General features: G+C 36.7%; 1 protein-coding gene across 4 annotated transcripts in view; it reads right to left on the bottom strand.

Moving 5' to 3' along the window:
• LOC124263158 (procollagen C-endopeptidase enhancer 2-like) overlaps nt 1-26,282 on the bottom strand; it is a 190,865-nt gene that overhangs the window by 57,341 nt on the left and 107,242 nt on the right. The window contains exon 1 of one of the 4 annotated variants that reach the window (XM_046697729.1): nt 19,178-19,606. The exons of 1 other annotated variant lie outside the window; for it this stretch is intronic. The gene's annotated coding sequence lies outside the window, so the exon portion shown is untranslated. Of the gene's footprint in view, nt 1-13,118; nt 13,279-19,177; nt 19,607-26,282 lie in introns of those variants that run through there. 2 more of the 4 variants (XM_046697725.1, XM_046697727.1) reach the window with 2 other exon arrangements.

The following is a 26,282-nucleotide window of genomic DNA, read 5'->3' as shown; positions in this document are numbered from 1 at the left end:
CATAAAGAAATACAACAATGCTTCCCTTGAAAATGTTTTGGGAATATGAACAAAGATCCGACTGTGTTTGATCATGTCGATGATGTACAGGGCAAAATGTTAAGTATTCATGACTGGATCAGAATCCCATTGCTTTCTTTGTTATTACAGGAAGTTAAAATAATTGCTTTTACTGGGAAACAGTTAAGAAATTTTTACAAGTTTAGTTAAGAGCAAAAATACTTGTTAAGAACTGAATTTCTTGAAATACAAAACGGTTATGTTGTCTGAGATAAACATTAAATTGTGCATTTCTCATCAAGTTAATCAAGATCAACTGGTACTGCTATCTACATTCTGAACTGTTGAAATCTTTCAGTTAAAACCTCATTATGGTTCGACATTAATTAATGCAAATCTATTCTAAAAGTTTTCTTTAGTGGTAAAAACAAGCATACATACTTTTAAAATGAGTTGTTTCTATAACTTGTTTCAAGTAAGGTATCTTTATTCAGAGAAAATAACTTAGATAGATAGGTACAGGGTTATAGCTGGACCAAGATGTTCAATAAAGAAATTCTTCTTCTTACTGAATGTGCAAAAACAAAGTGATAAATATATCAACTATTCTCGTGCTTCATCACAGGATTTTATACACTCAAAATATATTAGTTATTAATGTATTGTTTTGTTTCATGACTGATTAGCTGAAATATTGCTGACGTGACATTAAACATTAACTACACACTCAGCCACTATCAGTATAGTCATCTACTTAATGACTATATATAGCTAATGGGAACAACTTAACATGACTTGACAGAATGTGTCATTTTTCATAAGGATAAGGGGCGGTGGGGTAGCCTAGTGGTTAAAGCGTTGGCTCGTCACGCCAAAGACCTGGGTTCGAATCCCCACATGGGTACATTGTGTGAAGCCCAATTCTGGTGTCCCCAGCCGTGATGTTGCTGGAATATTGCTAAAAGCGGCGTAAAACCAAACTCAGTCAGTCAGTCATAAGGATAAAAATATGTGTGTTTTTCATGAAGTGACCAGCCCCTTATTGAGACTTTAGATATGATGAACGTCTACCTCAATACAAACCAGTGACTGAAAGCACCAGCTTCAATATAAATCATTCACACAATCTGATATGCTGTATGCTGGTTACTCCTCAAGCTAGAGGTATTCCTGTTTCACCACAGGATTCATTCAGTTTGGATCATGTACAAACATAGTGTGACAGGAGTTGTATTGTCAAAGTGTGGACTGTATGCCATTGCACAGAAAATGAAAAAGCTTCTAAATAAATGCACCATTTCGAAATTTGATTCAATAATCAAAAGTATCACCTCAAGCTGATGTAGATTAGATACCAAAAACTAGTTGTTTAGAGATCTCCTGAAAGCTGGAGAATACATTTGCACGTGATGAATGTGATAAAACCATCAGTCCCTCAGGATGAATGGAATTGCCTCATCCAGTTCCTGTACCTATCATTCAGTGCTAAGTATGGGCCAGTATTTACATTTCTCTGGAGCAGATGTACTGTGGGAATAAAGTGGGAGATACTACAGGAACAACTAGCAATGGAAGTAAGTGATTTATGTGGAAAGGACATTTCCAAAGAAATCAAGATCGCAAACACAACATTGTGATGCTCATGAAAGCACATGATTTCAGACAGCATATGCAAGTGGTGGTATGCCAGATTTACTGTTGTCACTCTGATTCAGTAATTAGCAGACACATATTGTCTTCTTGAAACCAATTGCTGACAGACACTTTAGTAAATGTATAAAATCATTAAGGAATTAACAGTAATGATCTGCCAAACACAGGTGGGCACAGGTTAGAATATTGTTGTCCAAACACTGCATGTTCCTCAACCTGTCATCAGCAAGGTGTAGTCCCAGTAAGGTATAACACGTGACATTAGTGACTCCAGCCAAGGGCAACAACTCTTGTCCACGACAGATTAGTCACAACAATGGCATTGAGACATTGGTTGGAAACTGCCATGTGATGATGTCATGTGATCATTTTATTGATCCCATCCCTTCTCCCTCTCAACAAACTCTGGGAATCTGGATTGGAATCCCACACTTTGTTATTGAGTTTGTGTTTAAAGACCATTGGTGTGTCTGATCCACACATTAATAAAAGCACACCTCCTTGATAACAGCATCATTATAAACAACATTTTTGCTTGTTTACTGTTTAATGCTGCACTCAGCAACATTCCCGCGGTCTGTAAATATCGTGTCTGGACCAGACAATCCAGTGATAACAGCATGGGCATCAATCTAAGCAATGAGGATATGATGACATGTGTCAGCCAAGTCAGTGAGTCTGACCAACCCGATCCCAGTATCATGCGACAAGCATGGGCAGATAAAACAACATTCACTCTCTCTACTCAAACAGTTTCATACAATGATATGTCATCAATTACAAAGCAATTATTCAAGGCTAAAAGCTTCAATACAAAATGATGCACAATTTGGAAAACAAATTCACTGCTTTTGAGATAGCATCACTAGCAGTCTCAAAAAGGATGCTGAAATGTGACCTGTATGGAGGTAATGATGCAATTAGAAACTAACTGATGCACATACTATCAATACTGCCTGATTGCATGCCATCATGGAAACACAATGTATGGAGAAGAGCATATTATGTGCCTGTCTCATAAATTGTGGCTGTAGAAAGGCATACAAGTCTAACGAACCGACATCACAAAGCCATGAAACAGCATGGACATCACAGGTGGAGGACAATGGAGTCTCTTCCCAAACATAAACTGAAAAAAAAAATCAATCCATATCAGGTAATTGTCCTCATAAATCTCAAGTTGCTCTTTCATTCCGTTCTTAAAATCAAGTGAGATAAAATCGGACCGTCGTGAATTATATACAAGGAGCTTGGTACTGTCAGCATGCATTAAGTATTGTGTTTGTATACAGATGTATACTCAGAGATACAGACTCACAGTCACTATAGTTCAACACTAGCATGGTTACTTATAGGGCTGCGCAATATAACCAGTTTACCGGTATTAACTGGTTAAGACATGAAAATGATACGTATTACGATATGCTGATCGAAAACCGGTATTTTGACATGCATTCGGAAAACTTCGTAACACTCGGAAAGCTTGATGATCGTGGCAACTGTGGTAATGGTGGTGGGAATGATTGTGGTGAAAATTACATTTAACCGAGAAAAGCAAGATTTATGGATGGCAACTTCTATATTGTGAATGAAGTTGACATCCATAAATCTTGCTTTTCTTATGCATTCTATTTCTACATGCCCTTCAAAGATTTTACATTTAACTTTATTGTTAAGTTCGGTTTGAAGTTGTGTTCTTAATTTTTGTACAAGTGTTTCGCAATGTTTTGGATTAGAATGTTTTAAATATTTACTCATTAATGACCAATGATCCCTGATATGTCCTGTCCAGGTCAAGTTGCTGTCTAAAATCTCAGGGCTATTTTTGAGAGTGGAAAAAGTAGTTCAAACTAGTAACCTCTGAGTTGATGTTAAATTATTCTTTTCCTTGTTTCCTATTCTTTTTTTGTCATGATTGAAGGTTTTTATGAAAGCTTTATCAAGCATTGTGACTTTGTTGTGTTTTTGCTTTATAAATAAAGCGTAAACTCGATTATAAGTAGTTTATTGTTAAAAAAACCCTTCTTGCAATATATTGCAATACATATCGCAATATATGCTTTCGCATTGCAATATATCACAATGTGAAAATTTTCTGCAATACCCACCCCTAGTTACTTACCATTTCCATGAATGAGAGTGATTTGGTGTTTAATGACTGGTTTATGTCAAGTTTAGAGACTGATCATGCTTAAGTAATATTGTTTGTTTGTTTGTTTGTGCAGTCACTGCATAAACACAATGTCACACACAGACACACTCATGTATAAGTCACTATGTCATCATATCGCATGGTGACAATCACTGGATTGTCTGGTCCAGACTCAATTGTTTAAAAACAACATCGTACAGCTGTAATACTGCTGAAACATATATAGATACAGTCAGACTGACCGACTGAGTTTGGTTTTACACCGCTTTTAGCAATATTCCAGCAACATCACAGCGGGGAACACCAGAAATGGGCTTCACACAATGTACCCATGTGGGGATTTGAACCTGGGTCTTCGGCGTGACGAGCCAACGCTTTAACCACTAGGCTACCCCACCGCCCCAGATACAGTCAGAATTGTGCAATCGTCTTCGGCTTTTAGCAGTGACTTCTCATAGATGTGGAAAGTGTTTTGTCACTTCCATTCAATAAACATCAACATAACAACAAAATCCCATTTTACCTTACCAGTGAGCAGAAACAGAATAGCTGTTACTCTGACATTTTTATATATTATGCAAAGGACTTTGGTAAGTTTAAAATTATTGTTTTATTTTTGTTTGATGTTGCAACCAAGCAATAATCATACTATAACAAAGTATAAATAATTACACCTGGTACAGACAAGCCAGTGACTGATATCATGAGCTTCAATCTATGCATTTGGGGTACAATGACACAGATTCTCACCACCAGCATCAAAGTGGTCTCTTCTTGCAAGCATGGGTTGCTGAAGATCAATTTTAACCCAGATCTTCATCATCAATTGTTGAAGTTAACAGATGTGAAGAAGTGAACTCCGGCCATGTTGGTAGTGAGGGTGAAAGATCATAATTAAAACAAATCTGGGATTTAAATCACAATTAGTGTATCCTGGCATTAAAAGTAAACACCTCTGTACAACAAATAGTGACATCTTACACAAGTTAAGCATACCTGCCACCATGTCATCACTAGGGTCGGTGGGGTGGCCGAGTGGTTAAAGCATTCGCTCGTCACACCGAAGAGTGACGTCTTACACAAGTTAAGCATACCGCCATCAATGTGGTCTCTTCTTGCAAGAGTTGAGCTTATACAAGTTAAGCATACCTGCCACCATGTCATCACTAGGGGCAATGGGGTGGCCGAGTGGTTAAAGCGTTTGCTCATCACGCCGAAGAGTGACGTCTTACACAAGTTAAGCATACCTGCCACCATGTCATCACTAGGGGTGGTGGGGTAGCCTAATGGTTAAAGCGTTTGCTCGTCATGCCGAAGACCTGGGTTCGTTTCCCCACATGGGCACAATGTCTGAAGCCCATTTCTGGTGTCCCCCGCCGTGATATTGCTGGAATATTGCTAAAAGCGGTATAAAACCATACTCACTCACTCACCACCATGTCATCACTAGAACATCTGTATCAGAGCCCTCTTTCTGGTGTTTTCATAAAGTGAAAGAATGGTTGAATGAGGCATCAATTTTTGAAAGTATTGAAAGTCTGCATATTTTAACATGTTTCTGCTTTCACCATATAGGTGACACAGTGAATGTGTGAGTGAGTGAGTTTGGCTTAATGTTACATTAGTATTTCAGTAATATGATAGTGTAACAGATGATGTAAGAGGAAAGCTTAAGTGATGATGGTCTTTGATGGTTAAACCCTTCAACACAAGCATGGCATTGATACACCTGCACAATCTGTGTGAATCTAGGAGGTGAGGTGAGGTGAGGTGAGGTGAGGTGAGGTGAAATTGGGTTTTACGTCGTCTATCTAGGAAACCATAATCATAGTTTGGCATGCCTGAAGGATGTAATTCTAGACACTATCATTTTGAGGAAGGATAGATGTTTCTGACAATCAGATATCTCAACAATTGGGATTGATTTGTTTACCACCTGTATTTCGTGAGATATAGAATAAAACACTTCATATCATTCTTATGATTATATTGCATTCTGAACTATCCATTTAGTGTTGACCTGACAAACTTATACATATAATAAACGGCAGATCTGGGAATGGAATCCATGATTATCAGGTTCTGGTTTGCCCAAGGGATGCAACTCTACATAGCAAAGCATGACCCTAAGTGACACGTATGACCCAAGTGAAACTCTGGTAAGGATCTGACAGATGTTGTAGCAATAATCGGGGAGAAGCTGGGATTCAAACTTTATCAATGGTACCCCATGTAATATTCAACAAATTACCTCAACCACTACAACCATTGGAAAAATGCTTGTCTCAATGATTTGGGCCTGAAGTTGCTCTCAACAGTACTTTACTTGTATATGCCAGTGTCAGGTTAATGTTATCCACAGACCATTTCCCCCCAGTGACACAAGTATCAATGGTATTGGGCTACCACTCCTAGAAACATAATCAGTGTGAAGTGTGATCTGAACCCATGGTCCCCAGTTTCTGGAATGGTTTCAGTGACTAGCAGATGCTGTCACCCATGCCCTCCCCTCCTCCACACAAAGAAAGATTTTAACAAAATACAATTTAACATTCAAATACACACAATAAAAATATAAGAATGTAATATAATCAGTAACCAATACTTAACACATCTGTCTTTTTGCAAAAGTCTCAGCTTACTTTTTATAAAAGAAGAAATTTAATCTGCATTCAATAGGAAAACCCAAACAAAATTTACACTTTCTCTTTAAAAAATAAAACTTCAAATTGACACATTGATCTGACATTACATGCTGCAGAACAGAAATCGATAGAAATTTGAATCACTGATATTGTTAGTTTTAGTGGAAATTGGACATTTATACACTGCTGGCATATGAAGACAGCCATCACTCTAGAAAATGTCAACAGTAAGAAAAAGTCTTGGTATCCAGTTCAGAAAAGGCGCCAAACCTTTTACAGCCATGCTGTTTTCAGTGTTTCTTTCCCGAGCCTGAAGTATTGGGTGACAAACAACTGACCCTTTATCTTATTTACAACCCAATTGAAATAATCCCAATTTTCAACCAAAAAAGTATGAGGATGAAATCAAGATAAAATCAATGCAAGAGTATAATATATCTTATACACAAAGGATGCCCTTACAATTACAGAGACACTTTTCATCCTCTAAACTTTAAAACTGTCAGGGAGACATCAACTTCAGGGATGCACAAGGAACATCTGCATCAGAAATTCAATTTGGAACTGTCAAATTGGGAAAAGAAGGAAATTAACACTGCCCCCTGTGTTGAAAAGAATATAGAAACACACACAACGTCAAGTAAGCGTCCAAACTTAGCGGACTAGAGGTCTGCAGAAATCAGATTGCTTGATATGAGATTAGTGTGAACATCTGCTTCAAACTTTGATGTCTGGCCTCAAGGCACAGTTATTGACAACAGATCAGATATGTCTACAATCATACATGTCAAGTCAGTAATATTTAATAAAGAATTGGTAAATTGTGTGAAAAAGCCGATTTATTGGGCTAAGCTGGAAAAGAATGTGGCATGAAGGAGTGTTTTCCAAGCTAAAGCTATTATTTGTGCACTGAAGTCTGGAGTGATGGGTTTTTAACATCATTGTGCAAGCAACAATTTTTCAGATTATTTACACAGCCAGTCTTCTATGCTCCATCATGCTATTGCAGTGCTTATCTTGTGCTTCATCATGCTGAGGACAAAAACATGTTTCTTTCAGAACAAACTATAACTGTACACCGCCTCTGTTGGGTTTGATGCCTTCTTTGATTAATATTTACAGGAAGACGTGCCTCAGGCAGACTGGCAGCGAGCTTGCTTCATGTTTGTCATGAGTTTGGTAACAGAGCTGAAAGATTTAGCTGACAAACTGAGGCACATTCTTAAAGAAATATTCAGCAACTGATAAGAATTATACCAGACATATATTACATTTTAAATCATGCTGTACTTATCTGACATAAACTGTGTTACATATGTTTTAAAGGACACCAGATTCCATATATATTGTAGTCAACTGTAATATATGATTTGTTTGACTGGCATTTTAAAAGTTGTGATGAACAGAAAGAAAGGTTTGATACTTTATGAATGACAACCTGTTGATGACATTAACTTCTTTATTATACTGATATATTAATATAACAAACAACTTAAAGTGTCCATAAAGTAGCCTGAATGTTCCAGCTATATGGTGGTGAGAGCACACCACATGCCATACATATTGAACATATACTGTTTTGAATATGTTGGTTAGAGGACTCAAGATAACATACAGATACTGAGTTGTTAGAGGACTTCAGATGACATACAGATACTGAGTTGTTAGAGGACTTCAGATGACATACAGATACTGAGTTGTTAGAGGACTCCAGATGACATACAGATACTGAGTTGTTAGAAGGACTTCAGATGACATACAGATACTGAGTTGTTAGAGGACTTCAGATGACATACAGATACTGAGTTGTTAGAGGACTCCAGATACTGAACATACATGACATACAGATACTGAGTTGTTAGAGGACTTCAGATGACATACAGATACTGAGTTACTCCAGATGACATACAGATACTGAGTTGTTAGAGGACTCCAGATGACATACAGATACTGAGTTGTTAGAGGACTCCAGATGACATACAGATACTGAGTTGTTAGAGGACTCCAGATGACATACAGATACTGAGTTGTTAGAGGACTTCAGATGACATACAGATACTGAGTTGTTAGAGGACTCCAGATGACATACAGATACTGAGTTGTTAGAGGACTCCAGATGACATACAGATACTGAGTTGTTAGAGGACTCCAGATGACATACAGATACTGAATTGTTAGAGGACTCCAGATGACATACAGATACTGAGTTGTTAGAGGACTCCAGATGACATACAGATACTGAGTTGTTAGAGGACTCCAGATGACATACAGATACTGAGTTGTTAGAGGACTCCAGATGACATACAGATACTGAGTTGTTAGAGGACTTCAGATGACATACAGATACTGAGTTGTTAGAGGACTAGAGATGACATACAGATACTGAGTTGTTAAACTGGACTCCAGATAAATGAGTTTGAGCTGAAAGAAAGTGGTTTTATAAAAAGTTAAACAAAACTTGAAAGCCCGAGCCTGTTCCCCTTTAACACGGATCCCACAACAGAAGCATGAACTGGGGAGCTCACTGTTATGCTCACATTCACACTTAATCGATTCCTCAGAACTTTTTACTCAGAGCTCATTTCTACTTTCTTCATTACTACTTTATAAAGTCTCTTAACCATCCAGGCAGTATTCCAACCTCTGGCCTCCATGTTGTGTGAAGAAAATCATAAATCAGAGAAAATAAGTCTGGGCATGATAACTGAGAGAACTTCACACAGCAGGCAACTGAAAACAAGATTCTGAGGAATTACCATGCAACTACCCAGCTCTGCTGGAGAGAACTAATGAGTCCCTATGCTGTTGTTATTACAGCTCCTCTGTGGCATCGCCAAGATCTCATGCATAGAAACAGAAAGAAACACCAGTTCTTGACGAATTTTTACTTTCTCTGGCAAGCCCTCATTATCTTTTTGAGGCAGGTTTTTTAACTCTTCATCCCCCTATTTACCTGCAGGTAATTAGTATACATCAATGGCGGTCACAAACACATTGTTTGGGTCTAGACACACGGAAAGAAGGATCTATTTCTATTTCCTTCTCCCTTGTGTAGCTGCCTCTGGGTAAAACATATACACAAAGGTATTGATTCCGGGAAGTCACATGGAATATGTTCCAGTTCCAGACGTTTCAATCTGAAACTGCATCTAGACATGAACATCCCATTATGTGAACTGTATACTGGAGAATACATGAAGAAATGAAAAATGCCCTTTTCTGTTAACAAGGATAAATTAACAATGAGATCCTATGTCCTTGAAATGACAGAATCTTCTCCCGCTTTAAGTGATTCGATCTAGTATCTATCAAGATAAACACAGCATTGTGTACATTTTTTGCAGGAAAATATATGAAGACATTATTCATTTAATATTCCATGATCAGAATATACCTACAATGAGATCATGAAGTTGCTTTTGCCATTACAATAATTGCATGATATATTTGAGCACAATCCAGCTCGATTACAGCAACGTGTAAATCATCAAAGTTTTTCCCTTTTGTACCTAAACATGATACCATAAACAATGATAGATGTCAGTACATTAGTCAGGTGTTTTGCCTGTTAAGCCAAATCATATTGGTATTGGAAGATAAAATAGACTCATTATTTTCTAGGGTTGGACTTTTTGTTTCCTTGAACTGGGCCAATGTTTTATAAGATGGACTGAATTTTCATCATAAGCTACTTCTGACGTATATTACTTCCATGCTTACTCAACAAAAAATGAAAGGTTTGGGTTGAGACATTAAAACTGCTCCTCCCGGAGTAGCAAAATGAACCTATTTCTGTTACCTGTCAGTTGCAGAATATCTGCACATGTAGCAAATTTAACATATGGTATATGAGATTGTCTGGTACTCTATCACTTGATCGTCAAGTCAAGACAGGATTGTTGACAGACTGTTGACAGCATACCGCCATGCGTTGTTTGGCAACAACCACAGTTTCTTATCCACACTGTGTGAGTGACAGGTGCTACCATTATTGGAGGACATGCTTAACATTTTCACAAATACCTGGTATCATTCCTTATTTTCAGCAGTCAATTCCTATAATGTTCCCTGTTGTTGTCTGGTCTGCCCAATGCAATCTGTTGAGTCAGATAATCCAGACTGGTTATTCTCTGGCATTGATTTCTCATGTTTGAATGAAACCAAAACCTCAGATTTCTAGGAACTCGTATTTTTGCCATTATTTGCTTAAAAAGATATACATAAAAATGAAAATTTTGTTTCAATAAATATGTTGTATTGAATACTGATGACCAGATGAGATGAAGGAAGACATCAAGACAATGTCAGCATGGAGTTTCTATTGCAAATGTTCAATATTTGATTTCTACCATCAAATCAATGCAAGTTTTTCATGTTAGCATATTTCAAACATGTCATCTAAGAAATCAATTTTTCAATTTGTAATCAAATGATGAAACAGGTGCTGATAAATTAAACATGGTTGACTACTGCTGCTGATGCAGCTATCAAAGAGGTTGTCTGAAATAAAATTTCCTAGGAAGTGGGAGAAATATATCCCTATTATCATGGCTGTAAAATAACACTAGCATCAATTCATTCACATTATGTGACTGCAGTTGAGTAGGACATCCTAACCCTATCATTGTAGCAGGTTGTGGAGTCGCCCCAAAGATGACATCCTAACCTTGTCAGTATAGCAGGGCATGGAGTCATCCCATAGATGACACCCTTACCTTGTCAGTAAAGCAGGGCATGGAGTCATCCCATAGATGACATCCTTACCTTGTCAGTAAAGCAGGGCATGGAGTCATCCCATAGATGACATCCTTACCTTGTCAGTATAGCAGGGCATGGAGTCATCACTCAAGGACCAGGTATGATTGAACAAGTAACATATGCTATATTTGGGATTACACTTTCTTAGTAAAGTACAGATTCTAGTACTTTTGTTGGGTTGAGTCCCATCCGGGACTAAGAAAGTGTAATCCCAAATATAACATATGTTACATTTGACCACTTTCTAAATGGCATTGTGTATTTCATAGCTTTCGGACGTGGGAGCCATGCCAATTAACACTTATCAGAGGGGTACACAAAGTCCGCAGTCTAGACTACAAGTTGTCCGACTTCCATTTTTGTGGAAGCCGCGGTGGCTGAGCGGTCTAGGCGTCTGACTTTGTGTGCTGGCGATTAGGTGACTGACTCTGAGGGTGTGGGTTTGAATCCCGGATGGGACTCAACCCAACAAAAGTACTAGAATCTGTACTTTACTAAGAAAGTGTAATCCAAAATATAACATATGTTACATTTGACCACTTTCTAAATGGCATTGTGTATTTCATAATTGAACAAGTTCAAAAATTATTTAAAATATGTACACAGTTTATGGGCTTGTTGAAATACCAAAAATGCACTACTATCACTGTTACACTGTTCAGTTTTTCAAAGTGTATTTCATGTATATCAAGTTATGAAACAGTTTTTCTAATATGTGGCATGATTTGAATAATAACGGAACATTGTACAGTATATCGTTAATATGTTTCCAATGATGTCCCATGATATGCTCCTTGGCATCATATTTATCCTTTGCAAATAATCTTAAGCCTTTGTTACATCAATCATTCCTTGATGTCCAAGAGTAAAATCTACAAAGAGATATATCCGTTGCAAAATGTGGCAAAATAGACAGTATATATATCTAATCAAGTCACACTTTTACATAGTTTCCATCCTAAAGTCTGATTTACCCGTTAATTCACAAAGAAGATGTCTGTACTACTTGCAGTTATATCACGTCAAGGAACACGTCAGTGTTTCTCTTCATGGACTCAAACTAGACAGAACCAAAGCCATCATGTTGGGAATCGGAACCCAAATCCACTATCGATTTTCGGAGGACTTGTGGTGAATGATTATCGATTATAATCGAAGTATATACTTTTTTAATGTAATCACCAATTTTTAGGCGTTTTCCCCATTTTTGTTTGTCCAATTCATGTTTTTTTATAACTAATACTGTAATACAGTGAAAGACACTGGAATTGTGATTAAACAATAAAAGTGTTTAAATTTTACAATGCTTTCTGTCATCTTCCCATTACTTGATTATTCTATTCTATATCATTAAATATATATACCATCATTCATGAGTATCCTGAATATTTGACAAATGTGGTTAGTTTACTTCATTCAAGTGTGTTATACAATTAAATTCCAATTAATCGGAAATATGTTTTTTACAATTGATAATTATTTTTAATCCTTCTTTTGATCGATTTTCGAGTATTTTCAATCATCAGAACACCACTACAAAGCCACAATCAGAAAACCAATGAAATTCAAATAAATATATATTTTGGGATGTCCAGTTTTTCAATCTTTGATATATTACAAACACAAGAAGATATCAAAGTGCCACTTGATCAAATGTATATCCTTATAGTCCCTGAAGACTGTTACCACCTTGTAAATGAAACAAGACCAAGAATTGTGAATTAAAGTATACTGATCTAAAAGGGGAAAATGTTTCAAGAGGAAAAAATATGATATGATGAACAAATTTCATCAGTTCCAACAGCTGAATTTTGTAGTAAAAATATTGTTTTAAAGTACTTTTGATGTTCACCATCCTTGTGGAATATGGAAGCGATATTGACAGATGGATATAGAGGCATTATATTCACAGCAGACACTACCAGAGCGAGGTGCTGCATACTTCCGGAATATCAAGTTACCCATCGATGCATGCAGATATTGTACAAGGAGAGACATATGGTATTTTCCTGTGAATGCTTTTGGGATCACGCATGTCGATAACCAGAATCCAGGGATCGTGTTGAAATACCACTGGATCACATTCTCCTTCCCAAACTGAGCATATTATCATGTAGGAACTGGAGCATGGCTAGATTTAATTACATACGTGGAGATATAATGTCAGGTATAAAAATCTCCCTTCAAATGTAACATATTTCCTGGCCATTATATAGTACATTGAAATATGGATATACTGCTACACGCATCATTTGTTACGTGTCATAGAAACATGCTCATGTGGTTGTCATGGCAACTGTTGATTATTAATAATTGTTATTGGAAGGTTTGCTTGGGTTATTCACGCAGTTTCATTGAGTTTTTTGTTCAATATGACATTTAAAAACTCAATGTCTAAAATTGAATAAACTGTTGGAAAACATGACACATTTAGTTCTGCAACAGGGGACTATTAGTACAAGTAAAAAAAAAACTTGTTTACAGCATACAGTAACTTTGAAAATATTGCTATTGCAGACCTTTTTAAATTCATCCGGTAAATGAACAAATTTTGTCATACCTTACATACTTTCAGAAAAGGGTTTCATTGGTTTCCGAGTCTTTGCAAATCAATGCCTACAGCAGTAGACAAAGAACATGCCTTAAAGGGGCACTTAGCTGAGCATATTTAAAACCTTATAGAACAGAGCCAAACACAACATCCTGCTCACCGTCATCATCCAGATCACGAGTGCTGTACACCTGGATATTTAAGTACACTATTTGAATGTTATAGCTTTGAATAAAAAGAATTGGGTGTTATTGTATATACAGTGAAGCCTCGTTAATCCGGACGGTTGCATTTCTCAGCAAATTCGTCTGGATTGCGAATAGTCCGGACTACTGAATCAAGACCCAAGTTGCTTCCCTTACTATTACAAAAACGACACGAATCTGGATAAAACAAATAAGCATTTAATGTAAAGCTTATTGAATTCACCACATCAATAATTTTACCGAGTGACATCCGCATGTTGATCCGACATGTCTGATCACGTCCTTCCTCAGCACAGGTGAGGTAATGTCTAACAAGCGATCTATTGCAGTATGCCTTGAATGTCCGAATTATTCCTGCATCCATCGGAGACGTGGCATTTGGTCACATTTCGAAAAGTTAGCGAAGCACACTTGTGACTTGCAGCATTGTTGTAAAGCAAAAAAATCACTTAAAGTCCACGTGACCGCATCTGTCTGTCAAAGTACATTAACCAATCACAAAACAGCTCACTTGTCATCCACGCCTTTGTATTGTGGTGTCAATCAAAGTGTAAATGTACAGCATCTTCAGTCGGGAGCTTTTACTGTCTAATTAAAACAACAACCCAGTTGGCCAGTTGATTAAGTAAACATCGCCGGGAGGTGTTGTTACGGTCCGTGAACACGACTTACAGCGTCCGGACTGTGAAGCAATTTACTGTATATTTTACTGATTGGTGACAGCTTCTTACCGTCCGGTTCCGGAAACCGAATTTCCGGATTATCGAGGCAAATTATATAGGCATAGATTGGTAACAAGCTGACATGGTCCGGGAGGCGAGACATCCGGATTATCGGAGTCCGGACTAACGGGGCTTCACTGTACATGTATACCACAAAACTTCATATGTATTCACCAAAATATTATTAAACACAAAACTTCTAACTTCTCTATATCTTAAGGAAATTTGTTTATGTCTTGACATGGGTAAAGAAAGGATTTGGCAAGTTTTCATTTATTGTCAATATGTTTCTTTTAATTAATTGATGCTTTTCATGAACAACTTTATCAATATCAAAGCTAATTAACTAAATTAGGAAACATGCATTATTGAGAGAAAAGGCTTTAACTATAAAACAATTGTTAAAGCCTATAAGACAATAGTTACTAATATGAGGGTAGTCTATTGGTTGAAAACTGCTATCAGTGACCTTATACAGCTTAAATAACCTATTATATGTTGTAAATGATCAAAAAACATAGTCACAAATAATCAAATAAATAAAGAACAACAGCAAAACTGCAAAACAGTCTCAAATTCAGAAGTGAAATAATCATGACAAAAACAGTTTGTGACATTAATATATTTGATGACATTCTTACTTCTAAAATTGCAATTTTTGGAAGTACAATGGGTAGAATTATTTTACATATTAACATTCAAATTTATTGATTTTATGGACTGATAATGACAGTCCAGCTCTCACACGATACTTGTTACTTAAACAGACAGATCTGTCATAAAGTCACATTTCACCATATAAACCACAACATAAACTTTCTATAATTTGATAATCAGTGATTTTTGTTTTTGCTCCAACTTGCATCAGATATCTTGCTTGGCCAGCATCAGTCTCACATAAATATCACCCATCTAATATATCTTCTCTAAATAAACTCTCTAATTCTTTAAGAGGAACCTTGTAATGGAATTACACTCAAGATGTATCACTTCACCTGTCACAATTCACAATTTATAGTATCACTTTCCCAAATGCATTTATCTAACCATGACATTTGTAGGGAAAGAATGGAATATGACAGACTATTTTATATCTGTAAAAATATCTTGTTCATTAGTTTCAGATGAAATAATTTTGATGAATTGCTTTTGTGAAAATGATATGCAAGTTAAGGTAAAATATATTAACATTTGTCTGTGATTCCTGTAAATAATCCAATTACCACTACAGAAAGGAAACATCATATCAGTTTTGAAAGATAGAGATATAGATTATGTCACAATTAATGCTTTCCATCACAGACATGGATGAAGTGATAACTCTCAGACATTCATTAAAAGAAAATTCCTTTTGCCAAATCCTTACAATAATCACAAACTTGAGTTTTATACATATCAATGTAGCGTACAAACCATATTTCACAGCAAAACAAACAACTGGTGTACTTACACTGTTCGATGTAAGTGTTTTCTGGAAGTGATTGAGTAGGCACCCAAGGAAATAGAATCCTTTCCACAGAAGAAATGCCAGTTGTTAGAGCTGTTGCCAGCATGCACATAACTCACTTGCGGAGGTGGTATACTCCCCCACTGGTTTTATACTGAAGAGAATTGATTAGAAAAAAGTATCTGTAGCTGTGAGTTTAATGTTAGAAATACCAGGACGATTATTCCACCTTCTGCAAACGACAACAGGTATTGTACAGGAAATTCCTTTGCATCAAGCTGTCAAAGAAATGTGTTTTCTGGTGATTGTAATTTTAATAGTTCAGTGTATTGAAGGCTGATACTGGGCCTCACTTTGCAAGTCTAATTCAGTGATTGATAGTATATTAACCTGAAAGCTGGTGTGTTATGGATTACATCTTGTTATTGTATTACATCATCATTTAGTATTGTAGTTAATGGTATATATCATTTTATATATTACAATAATTGGTATATAACGCTGACAGTTATAGGTATATATAGTGGTGTGTGGATGTTGCATTAGCATGGATTTGTTTGACTGGAATTTGTTAAGGTATCATATGAGTGGGGAATTGTATGATGTGCTTGTAAGCAGTGTATTCAGTACCCTGGATGTATTCCTTCATCATTGTACTTACTGTATTTATGCTCTATTTGAGGTATCATGTTTCTTGGACTGAGGTATCACATATGTTGTTGTGTGGAGGTATCATGTTTCTTGGACTGAGGTATGACATATGTTGTTGTGTGGAGGTATCATGTTTCTTGGACTGAGGTATCACATATGTTGTTGTGTGGAGTATCATGTTTCTTGGACTGAGGTATCACATGTTTTGTGTGGAGGTATCATGTTTCTTGGACTGAGGTATCACATATGTTGTTGTGTGGAGGTATCATCACATATGTTTCTTGGACTGAGGTATGACATATGTAATTGTGTGGAGGTATCATGTTTCTTGTGAGGTATCACATATGGACTGGAGGTATCACACTGAGGTATCACATATATTGTTGTTGTGTGGAGTATCATGTTTCTTGGACTGCGGTATCACATATGTTATTATGTGGAGGTATCATGTGGGAGAGTATCATGTTTCTGTTTCTTGGACTGAGGTATCACATATGTTATTATGTGGAGGTAACATGTTTCTTGGACTGAGGTATCACATATGTTGTTGTGTTGAGGTATCATGTTTCTTGGACTGAGGTATCACATATGTTATTGTGTGGAGGTATCATGTTTCCTGGACTGAGGTATCACACATGTTATTGTGTGCAGGTATCATGTTTCTTGGACTGAGGTATCACATATGTTGTTGTGTGGAGGTATCATGTTTCTTGGACTGGGGTATGACATATGTTATTGTGTGGAGGTATCATGTTTCTTGGACTGAGGTATCACATATGTTGTTGTGTGGAGGTATCATGTTTCTTGGACTGAGGTATGACATATGTTATTGTGTGGAGGTATCATGTTTCTTGGACTGAGGTATCACATATGTTATTGTGTGGAGGTATCATGTTTCTTGGACTGAGGTATCATGTTTCTTGGACTGAGGTATCACATATGTTATTGTGTGGAGGTATCATGTATCTTGGACTGCGTATCACATATATGTTATTGTGTGGAGGTATTAAATGTTGATGTGTTGAGGTCATCATATTAAATGTTGATGTGTTGAGGTCATCGTATCCCATCATATCGTCATCATATCCCAATTGTGTAGATCAATCATGTAGTATGATCAGTGGATTGTCTGGTCCAGATTCGATATTTACTGACCGCTACCATTTGTAGGAGGGATTATAGTATGTTATAGTATTTTAATATTGTTGTAGATTTAAGATAATGTATTAAGACCATTTCTGTTGGAAATATCAAATGTTGCTGTTTTCATGGTTCTCTCAGTTCCATTATGTCAGCTTTTATACAGAATGAAGGATGACTTAGATGAGTTATCTCCATAATGACATAAACGTTCATACAACCAAACTTTCCCAAACACTGAAGAAGCAAATGACAAAAAACAGTCCTGAGACTCTCTGGAGCATCAAGATGTTTGGATAATTGCAGCACTGTATATAATAAATCATAAACACTTCCAATTTTAACCCATACAGGTCATAAAAAGGTATTAAATCAAATATACTAGTATCACATATTTCTTCCAAAAGATTTTCAGTAATTTTGTTATATTCACAATGATGAATGAGTAAAGTTATGATTGTGTATAAACATGGTTCAATATTTACAGACAACATCAAACAAATCAAAGACGTTTGGTTTGGGGTCTTTCTTATGAACAATTCCAATGACCAGAACATTGGCAGTAACTTTGAATTATATTTTTTAAAAACAAAAGAGCTATCAGTTATGGACTAAGTCTACGGTGAGTGAGTTCCAGATAAGTGCTGTTTAGAATGTTACTGTTCCTGGGTGCCGTTGTACAAAACAACCTTAGCTCTAAGACTACCTTAAGTCTACGTTAATGAATGGGAGTTACGGTAACCTTAGCTCTAAGATCGCTTTGTACAACGGCACCCTGGCAGTTTACCAATTTGGTGAAACCCATGATCATGGCAATATTGCTGACAAACTTAGCACCATAATCAGGGTCAATCTGAAATATGAACCTGTGAGTATAGGTTCCTGGTATATCTAAGGGAGGGAACTCTGCACTCTAAACTGTTGCACCTTAGAAGACTGACCCATCTACCTCTTCTATCTATAAATAGCAAACTAAAATAATCACATTATACGACATCATTCCTTCTAAATTTGTCCAAAAATTTGCAACTTACAATAACAAAAATACTCATTTTTGCGTAAACCTTGTGTGTGCAGCTCTTTTACCTATTTATGTATTACAGCAACATTGGATACTCAGAAGCTTGGATGCCAAGGTCATTGTAAATAACCCCTGACGGATTGTGAACTCTATATTTGTTCACTCACATGCAAACCATTACAATACAACGCCAACTGTTTCAACCATGGTTTTGAGTTGAAGTTTACTCACATAAAAACTGGATTGATGAAAATAATTTCGCCTTTCTCTGTCAGTATGTTGAACCTGGCTGGCTTGGAATCAGAATGACAATCAATTGTGAAACTCTATCTGCTGACAATTCTCACAGGCATCCCTCTTCAGATTAACACACTCTATGTGCCATATCCATGAGCATATTTCACTGATGTACCTGTCCCACACAGATCGCCATCTCAGTTCCACCATTCCTCATCCAGGGACATTTCACATCCCAAAACTCAAAGCCAGGAAGGTGGATGGAACCTAAAGAGGCATACAAACAGTAACACACGCACAGTCGCAGAGGCAAGGCAAAAGACCTCATGAAATGTACACAATTTCACTGAAATGTGTTCCATTTCTGATTGACATATCACATTGTGCTGATTTGCATCACGATCACTTGTTGCACATGCAATCAATAGTGTGTTTACATATGTCGCAAATGATTTACGACTTCATCGACAGCTTATTGTTTGTGGTACCAACACGAGCGAGCACAGTCTGAGAAGTGGGAAATGGTCAATATCGGTATGACGAATATTGGAGGGTTTGCTATTGTGGTGCCTAATATCGCCATTCTAATCTATAGCCACAGATGTTTGTCTTGGATGCCAATGAATCAGAGTAGTATAACCCTTGCCTATTACTGATAGAAGCGACACCAATTAGATGAAGTCATAAGGAGACAGTTTAATCAGATAGAATGTACGTGAAGAGCAGCATGACTTGTTAAATTGTGTTTATTCTAGCAGGCCATCAACCAGAAATCTGAAGTGACACATCTTTTTCAGTAAAAATTGAGAAAAATGTCAACTCAGGATTTTTAAGAGAAAGTGTGGGAATATCAATTTTTATGTCAATTTGGGTAGAGAACATGGCAAATAGGTGTTATTAGCAATTCAGTTCAACTTTTCAACTCATCTTCAAATCATTACAGATGATAGAAGGAACATCATCAGATCGTTTTCCATTATTATTGATTGGAAAGGAATTTAGCATGGCTTAGCAAGTGAAAAGTGAACAAACAAACTTCAAATGTTCTTCAAAGTTTCACAGTGACTGTTCCATATGAACAATATTAATGTCAGTGCTTCAAACTTTCTCTTCACTTTAGAGAATAAGTTGGGATTAACTGTTGATATACTTGAATCTAGTAGCATTGTCAGGCACATGATTTAAGATTGTACTGATGCAGGTACAATGTCATCATACTCTGATTCACGAAAAAGAAAGTGACTTGATTGTTCAGAACCAACTTGACTGATACATATGGCATGTTTTCTGCACATTTGGATTCTGAAATATTAGTGAGTTTAATTCATAAATACAAAATCCCTTGATGCTATGTTTTACAAATTTAGATATAGAGACTACTTTTTAGAAACTGATTCAACAACAAGATAAAATTTGTTTGAATATTAAAAGTTTAAACAATTCACAGTAACAATTACCGAGCAATAGTTGTCAGAGTTAGGTTTAGATGTGTTTAATAAAGCTCTTTTGACATTCAAACAGTTTGTGAGTGAGCATGAGTTTTATGCCACTTTGTGCACCAGGGCAATATCTCAAGGAATGACACCAGAAATGGGATTCTTAGAGTTACATTAAAAAGACCGTAGGCAAAATACATCATTTTTACACATGATCATGTCGATAAAACATATGTACATTGAACACCATTAAGATGAACTTTACAACCTGTTTCACAATACGGAGCCATCACAAATGAGTGATAACAGATACATGTTGGGGTCTTATGAGAAAATAGTCATAAACAGGACACACAAACAAGAAGTGATTGTGTCTTTTACATTTAGAAAACATTCCACACATATTTTTTGTTTGACTGCTGTTATTAACCATACCACCAGGAAGTTTGAAAATACTGGATTCTGATTGGGCAGTCTGAAGTTTCTTATCATGATAATCACCCTGATTTGATGAAGAGAAGTGATCTAAAAACTGCATCAGCATCATAGAGGCTAACATTTATCAAATCTACAGATAATCTAGTTCTCCATTGCAAACACACTATGTTTATCTATTGATTCTGAAACTGAAACTGTTATGAAGATGCTTAAATGTTTTGCAAAGATACTACTTCAAGAAACTAACTTTTTGTTTGACAGATATCTTTCTGCTTCCACTAATGACCTGAGCAGACATGTTCATGTCTGGAAAAAGATGCAGTCACTACATTATAGTAAAGAAAAAGACATGATTGTAAGGTATTTCAGTTCAGTTGCATTAATCCACAATTTAGATATTGCCCTAAATCCTGATTCAGATTAATTACACACCTTGACTTTTAGTAGATACTGGCAGCCATGATGTAAAATGTGTCTGGACTCTAAATACTTCTAAAATGTCATGTGCTTGTCCTGTATTGGTGTTGGATCAGACTTGAAAGTGATCACTACATTTTTCCACTAGCGTGCCAGTCACTCTGCAGAAATTTGTACAACTATTCAGGTTCTAAAGCAAATATACGCTACAGATTCATGTTTAACAGCAGAGAATTTCACCCTGGTGCACTGGCATTAGGTGTCTTAAAAAATAAGCGTTTAAGTAGATATAAGAGAAAGGGAAACTGGAATAATATAGATGGGAATCAATAACAGAGTACTGCTCTCCCACAAGTCAACAAGTCTGTCTAACTGATACATCAAGCTCAGGAAAAGATGTCATCTAATTTACACGAGGAAAGAAATACACACTGTTGGTAATTACTGTAAACCAGGACAGTTGGAAACTGTTAACATATTGTTGCCTCTTGAGAATAATAAAACACAACGTCTACTCAGCTGGAGTTTTTCTGAATATCGATGTCAGAATTCTGGCTCTTGATTTGACTATAGAGTTTACAATTGAGTATAGATACATGAATTTGGGATAAAGTGAGTCACTTGGTGGGCGAGACTGTGAGCTGTGTTCAAGGACACTTTCAACAGTATTTCAGTCAAATGTTGGTGAATATCACAGCAGCAGAATTGAATGAGAATACGACAGAATCTGATACAGGAGTCAAATTCAGGTCATCATAGGTGGGAACACGCAAGATGAATTTAAAATTCATGTGTGTGGTTCATAAAATGAAGCTTACATTTGAAGTATCTGCACTTTTGGAGAATGTAAGAGTATGGTCAATATTCAAATGTCGCCATTTAAAGGATAAGAAACAGAACAAGTGCGGTTACACACACCTCTGAATATACATACACCATGTGACATTACATTTTCAAAAGAAAAGTAAAGGCCATAGGAAGTTTCAGCTTTCAGTATCATGGTTGTGCAAAGGTCAAATCAAGTTCAAGATTTATAAATTTGGAAAAGGTGCAAAATATGTTGAATCCCACTTGTACCTTTTTCTCATTCCATATTTTTTAGATGGGGCACATTAATGGTCATAAATGGCTTATTGAGTGTGGCAGCCATGGTGAATTCCTGAACAGACTGAGGCATTGTCAGTTTTGGAGCAAAGGTGACATTTCATCAGTCCAGTCTTCTTAGAAGGTGTTTTTGACAGAACATGATAGAAAACTCACATTGCACAACTGATCCCAGACAAACCGGCTTGATAAGATCATGTGGCTCTCAGGGACGTGGGCTAAAGATAGATAGTGTTATGAAAAACGACATGGGCAAATACATGCTTACTGGTCAAAGGAAGGATGAAAGCAGACGTGAACAGATGGATATTATTGTAATGTTGTATATGCACTGACAGTTTGGTTAAAATCCATCTGTAGTCTGGCTGGAGATAGTCTGTTGATAAGTCTTTCACAAACTGACGAAAACAAATGTCACAGCATCATCCAAGGCTTAAGTGTCACTTTTCTCAGATGCTGAACTTTCTTAATTGCAATCAAATGAGTCATACAGTTAGTTAAGATGAAGAAGATGTCACATGATGAGAGTGTTTTCACTCTTGACTTTATGTTGCTTCTCACAAAAACCAAACAGTTGACATTTACACACCGAATACATGTGATCTTCTTCAAACCGATGTCTATCATTTTCTGTATAAATTCATGGTTCAATACATCATAAAAAACGTTAATTATAGGAGCCTGTGTTGATAACATAAAAATCTGGTCTTTTTGTGTTCCTGTACTAGTAAATTCACTTTCATATTCATTTTTTCATTTGCATGAATAGGGTTTCTACAGAGATTATGTTTGTAGAGTAAAAATGAACAATCATTTTCTCCATTTAAAGTAAAAGGGTTGTATATTTAGAGATACACAGTGGTCTGTAGAAATGACATTCTTCACAGTCTGACCAGACCAATTGTATTACTTGTTTTACAGATCTGCCGGTCTTATTTTTTTAAGAATAAGAAAAAAAAAATATCCCTGCTCCAAAAAATGTTTTTATTGACCAACAATGTAAACTTACAAGAATTTTTTTTTTTTTTTTTTAAATTGTTTTTGCCCCATATACACCTCATAAATTGCCAGAAGTAAAATACTTTTAACATTTAGAAGGAATATTACTTTGACAGGTGATTTTTCTTTTTTTTCCCTCCTGTCTTTAGGCTTGCTGAGGACAAAACTACATAAGAAAAGAAAAATATAATTGGTCTGGTGTAAATATAATTGGTCTGGCGTAATGAATTAAAACAGCATTCCATTTACTCCTGACTTGCAGACAAGTGATATGATAGAGACAGAGCTCTCACAGAAGTCTAAGGAAGAGAGTAAGTGGTAGTGCTTACCTAGGAGATCAGTTTTAAGTCAGTTTAACACAACAAGGTTAAAGTATCAACTGAGGCTGAAATCCTCCACAATCCAGTTAATGGAAGCCGAGTCTGTATAACATGGTGTGACCACATACAATGTCACCTGGTGATGCTATATGATGAAATAAGACCACCCCTAATTCAATCAGTGAACACATTTAGCTGCACCATCAACCACAGGATTGGTTAGTAGCATCTCTCAGATCAGGTGATATAACCTATAACCCAGATCAGCAATTACATGTAATGTCAGCTCACAAGCACAATGATAATCAAGGTAAATTTCATCATCAACAATCTTGTACTTATAGATGTGCTCGACATGAAGCATGAATGTTTGGTAGGGCTATGTGTGTGGCATCAACTATAGTTGGCTGTTTGTTTTGTTAAAATATTCCCGCTATATGCCAGCAGTCTGTAAATAATCAAATCTGGACCAGACAATCCAGTGATCAACAGCATGAGCATTGATAAATTTGGAATACAATGCCATGTGTCAAGCAAGTCAGTGAGCCTGACCACCTAATCATGTCAGTCGCCGCTTATGACAAGCATGGGTTGCTGAAGACCAATTCTAAAAGGGTAGAAGCACAGCAGCATTCTTCACCTGGAGGTACTGTTATATGTACGGTATGTGTTTGCTTCTGACACCTGCAGGTACTGGTGTATAATTATGTGATATATGGTATGTGTTTGCTACTGACACCTGCAGGCACTGGTGTATAATTATGTGATGTACGGTATGTGTTTGCTACTGACACCTGCAGGCACTGGTGTATAATTATGTGATTTAAGCTATGTGTTTGCTACTGACACCTGCAGGTACTGGTGTATAATTATGTGATATATGGTATGTGTTTGCTACTGACACCTGCAGGCACTGGTGTATAATTATGTGATATATGGTATGTGTTTGCTACTGACACCTGCAGGTACTGGTGTATAATTATTTGATTTAAGCTATATGTGTTTTGCTTCTGACACCTGCAGGTACTGGTGTATAATTATGTGATATATGGTATGTGTTTGCTACTGACACCTGCAGGTACTGGTGTATAATTATGTGATATATGGTATGTGTTTGCTACTGACACCTGCAGGTACTGGTGTATAATTATGTGATATATGGTATGTGTTTGCTACTGACACCTGCAGGTACTGGTGTATAATTATGTGATATATGGTATGTGTTTGCTACTGACACCTGCAGGTACCGGTGTATAATTATGTGATGTATGCTATGTGTTTTGCTACTGACACCTGCAGGTACTGGTGTATAATTATGTGATGTAAGCTATGTGTTTGCTACTGACACCTGCAGGTACTGGTGTATAATTATGTGATATATGGTATGTGTTTGCTACTGACACCTGCAGGTACCGGTGTATAATTCTGGATGTATATGTGTTTTTCTACTGACACCTGCAGGTACTGGTGTATAATTATGTGATATATGGTATGTGTTTACTACTGACACCTGCAGGTACTGGTGTATAATTATTTGATTTAAGCTTGTGTTTGCTACTGACACCTGCAGGTACTGGTGTATAATTATGTGATATATGGTATGTGTTTGCTACTGACACCTGCAGGTACTGGTGTATAATTATGTGATATATGGTATGTGTTTGCTACTGACACCTGCAGGTACTGGTGTATAATTATGTGATATATGGTATGTGTTTGCTACTGACACCTGCAGGTACTGGTGTATAATTATGTGATATATGGTATGTGTTTGCTACTGACACCTGCAGGTACTGGTGTATAATTATGTGATATATGGTATGTGTTTGCTACTGACACCTGTAGGTACTGGTGTATAATTATGTGATATATGGTATGTGTTTGCTACTGACACCTGCAGGTACTGGTGTATAATTATGTGATATATGGTATGTGTTTGCTACTGACACCTGCAGGTACTGGTGTATAATTATGTGATATATGGTATGTGTTTGCTACTGACACCTGCAGGTACTGGTGTATAATTCTATGATGTACGCTATGTGTTTGCTACTGACACCTGCAGGTACTGGTGTATAATTATGTGTAGTAAGCTATGTGTTTGCTACTGACACCTGCAGGCACTGGTGTATAATTATGTGATATATGGTATGTGTTTACTACTGACACCTGCAGGTACTGGTGTATAATTATTTGATTTAAGCTGTGTGTTTGCTACTGACACCCGCAGGTACTGGTGTATAATTATGTGATATATGCGGTATGTGTTTGCTACTGACACCTGCAGGTACTGGTGTATAATTATGTGATGTATGCTATGTGTTTACTACTGACACCTGCAGGTACTGTTGTATAATTATGTGTAGTAAGCTATGTGTTTGCTAC

The sequence above is a fragment of the Haliotis rubra genome, unplaced genomic scaffold (assembly GCF_003918875.1).
Source record: "Haliotis rubra isolate DU_JTF1 unplaced genomic scaffold, ASM391887v1 Scf87, whole genome shotgun sequence".
NCBI classification, from domain to species: Eukaryota; Metazoa; Mollusca; class Gastropoda; order Lepetellida; family Haliotidae; genus Haliotis; species Haliotis rubra.
This window is presented reverse-complemented; position numbering and strand designations above follow the sequence as displayed.